Here is a 9,121-nt window from a genome sequence, read left to right as displayed (position 1 = left end):
CAAGTGAATCAAATCATCTTTGCTTCAATTGTGTCTTGTGTAGTTGCATAAGATTTCCTTGCAATTGAACAACTCTCTTAACTAGTTCATTTGAGTCAATTGAACTAGTTATGGTAAAGAACATGTTTGGTATGATATGCTCATATGATTAACCTCTTTAGGTAGACTATTGTTGAACCAACAATGTACACGTTTGGGTGCGGTTAACAAACCTAGAAACGTACAGTCATTTGTGTATGACAAGCTAAGTTTTCGATCTAACGGTTGAGAAATATTAGCTTGAATCTAAATCAGGTTTTCATATAACGGTGAATATTGATTGCTTTGTAACTAAGGCAAAACCCTGATTTGAAAGGCTATATAAAGGAGACATCTAGTATTGTGCAAAACTAATCCCCACACCTGACGTGTGATACTAGTTTGCGTGCTAGAGTCGTTTATCCTTTAACCTTAGGTTTTATTCTTCTACAACCAGGTTAACGACTTAAAGACTTCATTGGGATTGTGAAGCCAGACCGATACTACTTTTATCGTAGTTGTGTGATCTGATCTTGCATCTTCTATCGTAACAGTACAATCATATTGATTGGCTTGAGATCGTGAGAGTTCTCCGATAGGAAAGATATAAAAAGTAATTACAAACACCTTCGTCTCATTGTTTGTGATTCCACGACATCTTGTTTCGCTACCATACGATTAAGATTGTTGTGAGGTGATTGATTAATCTAGGATGTTCTTCGGGAATATAAAACCGGATTATCAATTGGTTCCTGTTCACCTTGATTATTATCAAAAGACGGAAAGAAAACTTTTAGGGTTTTTTTATGGGAGACAGATTGATCCTTTGATATACTTGTCTGTGTGAGACAGATTTGTTTATTGTTAAAGCCTGCGATTTTGGGTCGTAGCAACTCTTAGTTGTGGGTGAGATCATCTAAGGGAATAAAGTGCGCAGTATCCTGCTGGGATCAGAGGTGTAGGGAATACAACTGTACCTTGGATCAGTGGGAGACTGATTGGGGTTCAACTATAGTCCAGTCCGAAGTTATCTTGGAGTAGGCTAGTGTCTGTAGCGGCTTAATACAACGTGTATTCAATCTGGACTATGTCCCGAGGTTTTTCTGCATTTGCGGTTTCCTCGTTAACAAAATTCTGGTGTCTGTGTTATTTCTATTTCCGCATTATATTTGTTATATAATTGAAATAATACAAGTTGTGCGTTTGAATCAATCAATTGGAAATCCGACCTTTGGTTGTTGATTGATATTGATTGATCCTTGGACATTGGTCTTTGGTACCGTCCAAGTTATTCCTTGTGTTTGATTAGGACTCGCTGATTTCTATTATCTTGAGTAAATCAAAACAAGAGAGAGATATTAACTCGTTGATATACTTTTAATTGATTGAGTCTTGTTGATTCTCTTGAAACTATATTCGAGTTAGTCCATACAGATTGCGAAATATTGGGTGGTGTTGTTAGACCCCCGCTTTTTCAATTGGTATCAGAGCAGGCAAACACGTTCAAGACCTTACAAGTCTGTGTTTATAACGATCTGACTCTATGGACAAAGGTGCTATCTCTATTAACGTACCACCAGTCTTCGATGGCTCCAATTACTTATGGTGGAAATTGTTATGCGAGATTTTCTTCAAGCACGTGATTTTCAATCATGAGTATATGTTGTTAATGGCTACGATGCTCCCGTTGTGGCAGTTGGAGATGTAAACGTTCCCAAGAATATTGGTGAATACAGTCCTGCCGAGATACTTGTTGCAAAGCAAAACTCCGACGGTTGGAACGCCATCATACATTCCATTACCCCAAATATTCAGCACCATGTGTCTAATTGCATTAGGTCTAAAGATGCTTGGGATATCTTAGAAACCGTATTTGAAGGTAACTCCAGTGAAAAGGAATCTAGGCTTCAAAACCTTAATTCCGATTGGGAGAACCTTCGTATGGCAGATGAAGATACATTTGATGAGTTTAATCACAAAGTGTCTGAAATTTTTAATGCATCTTTTGCATTGGGTAAGACTATTCCTGAAAAGGACATTGTGATGAAAATTCTCAGATCGCTGCCATCTAGATACGAGTCTAAGAAGCATGCCATCGTTGAGGAAAATAACCTTGATAATCTTTCCAGAAATACATTGGTTGGAAATCTAAAGATCTTTGATCATGAGCATACATCCAAAATCGGAAAGGATGTTGCCTTTAAAGCACATAAGAACACTAAATTACTTGATAAGAGTAAAAGTATTTATGTCTCTGAGGATGATCAGTCTGAGGGTGATTTTTCAGATGAATATCTTGACAAATCAGTCTCCTTGATCACAAGACAGTTTAGGGATCTTCTATTGAAGAGAAGTAAACGACTTTCAAGAGACAAACCTCGATCGTCAGATAAACCTCACAATCGTGTCCCTCCTAAAAACAGGGATGCTGACGAGGCTGATGACGAGGATATGCCACAGTGATTTAAGTGTAAAGGTTTTGATCATTTTGCAAACGAGTCCCCAAATCGTAGAAAATACACTGGGAACAAAGGTATTGCTGTAACACTTGATGAGATGTCTGATATCTATGATTTTGATGAAGACAGGAAATCAAGTGTCGGTCTTCTACGTGAAAACATTGATTTTGATAACTGCAGCAATACATATATCAATCTTCATGGTTTCGGTGAAGATGAGAAGCCAATCAAGCTGAAAGAATCAATTGAATCATCATTTGGAAACTCTGTTTGTAATGTTTCAGGATTTACCTTGTGTTTAGCTGCAGTTGCACCACAGATGCCTGATTATTATCCAAGATTGACGTGCTCATTTTGTTCTCAGAAGGGTCATGAACTATCAAGATGTTACAAGTACAAACATCAAGTGAGGCACGCCAACAAACTTCAACGAATAGGAAATCAATTAGCAAGGAAGCTTAAACTTGCTCAGAAAACCGCTGAGGTATGTAGAATTTTATCTTCATCTAAGAAGTTAGTTTCCAAAGACAAAACAAGACTATTAGAGAAGAAGACATGGTCAAATCGTTTTGATAGACATAGGTCAGAAGATTCCTCTCAAGAGGACATTGGTGGACAAATTGTTGTTCACCACAATACAAATTAATTGTGTTGTTTGGAAAATCTTGTCTCATGTGCCTGTTCAAAAGAGACAAGGTTGTGAACGCATAGGCTTTAAGAAAAGTTTTCTTAGGTTTATTATTTTTTGTCTATCAAATAAAAGGAAGGGTTATTTTCGACAATTCTACTCTTTGTAGGGTTTGGAGTTGGACGTCCACGAACCTGTTTAAAGGTTGCGAACCCTGTGTTCCTTTTTCCTCTTTGATATTCTTTATATTTCAAGACTGCTTGTTGAGATTGTGAATTCCAATCACAAAAATCAGTTGGTTATAGCTGTTCTCATAAGCATCATGTCTTTAGATGGGAAGGATGTCAACATGATTGTTAACCATCAATCAAGGAAAAAGAAAAATCTCTAGTAATTCCGTCCTTGAAAAGAAAAAGGAGGAATACAAGAAAGCCAAGGGCTGTCCCTTCTAACTCTCAGAAATTTTCCGATGTTCTTGATGAGTTGAAGGAAGTAAGAAAGGAGACTCGTGAAATAAATGCTTGCGTTTTAAGATCTTTGGAAATTCAGAAAGCCCTGGTTCGACATCACCAACCAAGACGGTTTGTTGATATTAAATCCTATCTTCACGGACCTTATATACCCATGGCCGTTGATGACAAGGAGTTCGAGAATGATAAATAATTTCTCAAAGACATTTTTTCCTATGAAGTCTTCTTTTTGGTTTAGTTGGAAGAATAACTAGTGCTTTGAATAGCGATGATTGTGACTACACATAACTATTATCTCCATCTTCTTGTTTTTAGGTTTTTGGTTTAAATTCTAAAACTTTTTGGAGGATGATATTTTTACAATATTTAATCTCTTTGATTTGTTATATTGCAACTCGTTATGGGATATATTGGTGTTTGCATCCGTGGACTATGTTGTCCCATATTTTGTCAAAAGTAAAGTCGTTCATGATCAGTATTCATGTATTGATTTAAGGATGAATAGACTTTTGACATATACAAAAGTTAAGCCTATATTGTCAATCTTTGACGGAAGATAGGTTAAAAGCTTTTGTTTGCAAGGATGATGTCTATTAAATGTTGTTATTCTTATAATGATTTAAGATAGAATGAATCCTTGTGTGGTATCCACGGTATTGATCTTCATTGATCCATCCTTTTGTATTACCGTGAAGGCTCCGTGATGTGTCTTATGTTGAGCACGATACAACTAAGTTGATTATTTTTGATTAGTTTGGTTGGTTGTTCTGTGAGATACGTTATGTTGAGCATTTAGAACTAAATTAATCATCTTCTTGGTTATTTAGTTATTACTCCACAAGTTCTCTTGTGTTGAATATATGAAAGATTAAGCCAATCACTCTCTTGTATGGTTAACTTAGTCGTTGCTCCATAAGTTTACTTATGTTGAGCACAGTGAATTAAATTGATCACTTTTGTGGTTAATTTGATAATGTATTCCGATTAAATTATTCATGGGGTTTCTTGTGATTAATTTGATTGAGTTTTGGATATAAAAATCATTCTCATGGTTTTGGTGTCCAATTAAATCCTTTGTTTCTTTTGAAATTAATGTCGCTCGTTGTTGTTCCCTTGGGAATGACATTGAAAGGGGGAGAGTTCTTTCGAACTTGTGCTTAATGGTCATATCTTGAGGGGTGTGTGGCTGTGGAATTTTAGAGGGGTTATCTTGTATCTTTAAACTCCTTGATGAGTGCTGTTAGCTTCGGCTATATGATTGCACCTAAATAAGATGATGTGTGTTTCTTTCTTTTAGTCATGAAATGTCTCTTACGGAAATTTCATTATGATCTCGTTCTTGTACCTTTGCCAATTTTATTGACAAAAAGGGGGAGAATTAATATGTAGTTCACACTACAAATGCATATGGTTTTCGGATCATTGTGTAAGGGGGAGTGGTTTTCATGTGAGATGGAGTATTGACTAAGGGGGAGTGATACATTTTTCCATAGTATTATTGTTGAAGTTGTGATAAATTGGACTTTGACACTGTGTAATAATACTATGACATTGTATAACAATGACACTATGTAATTGGACTTTTCCTACCTATAAGTCCTTTCTCCGAAAGTGATTGTCTATGAACTGAGTCGAGACAATACAACTAGTCGGTTCACACTTCGTGTGATCGTCTATGGATACGAGATCAAGACAATACAACAATGAAGTATGTTTACTTGATACAAAGATTCGGACTTAACCAAATACAATAGGATTGCTTATCAAGTAATTAGGAATTAACGTTTGTGTAATTTACTTTAATTATAATAAAACAATTATAATGCGGAAATATAAAGTAAATGAAACAACAAGATTTTTGTTAACGACGAAACCGCAAATGCAGAAAAACCCCGAGACCTTGTCCAGAATTGGATACTCTCAGGATTAAACCGCTACACAAAATTACACCAACTTCGTATAGTTGAGACCAAGCAACTAAACCTATAGTTCACCTAGTTCTATCTGTATTCCCACACCTCCAAATTATAAATAAGTCACGTACTTGGAACAATTCCTTTGGTTCGTATTCCAAACAGTAAAGGAACAACAAATCTGTTTGGTATCAACTCTATTCAACCAAGTGATATGAGTCGGACAAATACTCTTTTGTTTATCTTAACATAAACTCCTTCGTCAGGTCCTCAGATCTATCTTATGTTCAATTAACGAAGTAATCATTTAAGATTAAGCCAACAACACTCTTAATCCAAAGAATTGTGTTGATGCCGATCTACTCAATTAATCAATCCAATCTACCACAAGGATAAACCGATTATTAATTGGATCCTCTTTTACCAAAACAAGTATTGTGTGAAAAAAGCGGGGGTCTAACAACACCACCCAATATTTCGCTTAGCAATCTATATGGACAAACTCCAATATACTTTTTATGAGAATCAACTAGACAATTAGACTCAATCAATAAAAAGATATATCAAAGAGTTTATATCCCAATCTCTCGATTTGATATTTACTCAAGCAAATGGAAATCTGCGAGTCTTTATCAAAGAGAGATAACTTGGACGGTACCAAAGACCAATGTCCAAGGATCAATCAATATCAATCAACAACCAAAGGTCGAATTTCCAATTGATGATCTTTAACGCATGACCTGTATTATTTCAATTATATAAAAAATATAATGCGGAAAAAAAATAACACAAACACCAGAAGTTTTGTTAACGAGGAAACCGCAGATGCAGAAAAACCTCAAGACCTAGTCCAGATTGAATACACATTGTATTAAGACGCTACAGACACTAGCCTACTACAAGCTAACTTCGTACTGGACTATAGTTGAACCCCAATCAGTCTCTTACTTTTCCAAGGTACAATTGTACTCCCTACGCCTCTGATCCCAGCAGGATACTGCGCACTTGATTCCCTTAGTTCATCTCACCCACAACTAAGAGTTGCTGCAACCCAAAATCGCAGACTTGATAATAAACAAATCTGTCTCACACAGAAAAGTCTATCAAAGTATAAATATGTCTCCCACAGAAGAACCCTAGGTTTTTGTTCCGTCTTATGATATGAAATCAAGGTGAACAGGAACCAATTGATAATCCGGTCTTATATTCCCGAAGAACAACCTAGATTAATAAATCACCTCACAACAGTCTTACTTGTATAAACAAGAGGACGTCGAGGAATCACAAACAGTGAGACGAAGATGTTTGTGACTTCTTTATCTTTCCTATCAGAGAACTCTCACGATCTCAAGCCAACCAATAAGATTTTACTCGTACGATAGAAGATGCAATATCAGATCACATAACTACGATAAAAGTAGCATCGGTATGGATTCACAATCCCAATGAAGTCTTTAAGTCGTTAACCTGGTTTTAGAGAAGAAAACCAAAGGTTAGAGGAGAATCGACTCTAGCGAGCGCACTAGTATCACACATACGTGTGGGAATTATTTTTGCCCAATGCTAGATGTCTCCTTTATATAGTCTTCAAATCAGGGTTTTTTCACACACACTTGAGATATACGTTTACTGGGTTTGTGAAAACCATGCCCAAACGTGTACGTGTATGTTGGTTCAACATAGTAACCCAAAAGGTTAACCATATGAGCATTTCATATTAACCTTGTTCTTCTTCACCATAACTAGTTCAATTGACTCAAATAAACTAGTTAGAGAGTTGTTCAATTGCTATGAGATCTTATGTGACTACACAAGACACAATTGAAACAAAGATGATTCGATTTGATTTGAATCGGCTCATGAACTTTATAGCCACGGTTTGCATACAACATTCCTTGGTAATTTAAGTTTCATGTTTAGAGCACATCTTTAGATCATAACCCACTCAAGTACGCAAACAAGTTCGTGGACTTAAGGCAACCGGCAGAGTTTTCCAAACTCAGCAGAAAATCTCGGCAAAGAGACTTCCGCCAGTTCGCGGACTGAGTTCGCTGACTAAACACGCAAACGAGTTATTGGAAATCTCAGCAGAAATTTTCAGTAAGAGAACTTCCGTCAGCGGACTTGGAAAATCCAATTCCTCCGGTTTCTCTCAATCAACAAAGTTCGCAAACTTCGGATTAAAGAATATGACTTATGCACATATGTGTTACCACACAATGCTTATATCCATCATTGGTTATATAGACCTAAACTCTCATTCCAACCATTGAAACATTCTTAGAGGATGTTATATAGTTGTTACACTATTTATCGTCAAAGCGATTTTCAAAGTGATTGAAACATTATGACTTTCGTCACTAAGTGAAGATAAACCTGATCAAAGCGAAACGCTTTACCAACACATAATTTCGAGATATAAATAAGTAGAGTATACTCAGCTCGAAATATCAAATGTGTATGATCCAGTCTATATAGCATACGACTTTTGTCTCATAAGAAGTAGGAGATAGAATAGATAGACTTTTGAGTGATAGATAAGTTCAAGTCTCCACATACATTTTTGTTGATGAATTTCCACCGTTCCTTGAGTAAATCTTCGTCGTTGTATGATGAACCTCCATGAGGTCCTTGAGCTCAACTACACTTTTTCTATCCTAGTCCGAGACTTAGCTATGTAGGCTAGAAATCAAGACTCATATTTTTGATCACTAACATTGACAAACATGCTTGATATAGCAACGCATGCGAGGTCGACCGAGCTATGTTTTAACATTGTGCACACCAAATATTATAAAACCCAAGTCAGATCTTCAATATCTTCTTTGTCTTCCAATCTTCTTAAATCTTCAATAAAAACCTGCACACAATCACTTGAATCTCTTGTGATCAGTCACGCACAGAACGGAGTCTGTTAACAATGGATTATCACAAGATCGTCTTTAGAACTCACACCAATCTAAAGATCCCTGTCGAAACTCTGAACTAGTTTAAGTGAATCTTATATCAGAAGAGAAAATTCTTAAGAATAAACAAACTAGGTGCAATCAGATTTCTACCACCGTTAATCAATCAAATCAATCAGTAACAAAAGATAAACCGCAATTATCTAGTTTCCCACTAACGGTACACGCTAGAGCTTCTCAATCCCAAAGAAGATTTTAAACTGAGCGGTCGTAAGAGATTTCGACTAATTAGGTTATTCTCATCTCTGAATAGGCGGCTACACCAGTAACAACAACAAAAGAGGAAGTCTGTTGTTACAAAGGATTAGTTTGCTAGAAAGGCAAACTTCAAGTATTTATAGACAAGGAAGTTTGGACACCAATGAATTTCCAAAAACGAAAATTTTCTCAAGATATTCATTAAAGCACAAATTCGGTTTTCATAATTCCTGGAAATGCTCTATCCAAATTTAATGATTGGAATCACTCGGAAAATCTAATTAGTAAATGCACATTACTAATTCTGGAATTTCCCTACAAAATGAAATTAATAACCTTAATTAAAAGATTCTTAACTTACTTATGTTTCGATCCTGGGATTCTCTTCCCTTAGCCATTAAGGAATATCTTTGAACAATTAAAGAAATAAAAATTCATAGCACGTGTTCAAAGTATGTCGACATCCTTA

Source organism: Papaver somniferum, chromosome 3 (assembly GCF_003573695.1).
Source record: "Papaver somniferum cultivar HN1 chromosome 3, ASM357369v1, whole genome shotgun sequence".
In the NCBI taxonomy this organism is placed as follows: Eukaryota; Viridiplantae; Streptophyta; class Magnoliopsida; order Ranunculales; family Papaveraceae; genus Papaver; species Papaver somniferum.
Note: the sequence above shows the minus strand (reverse complement) of the source record.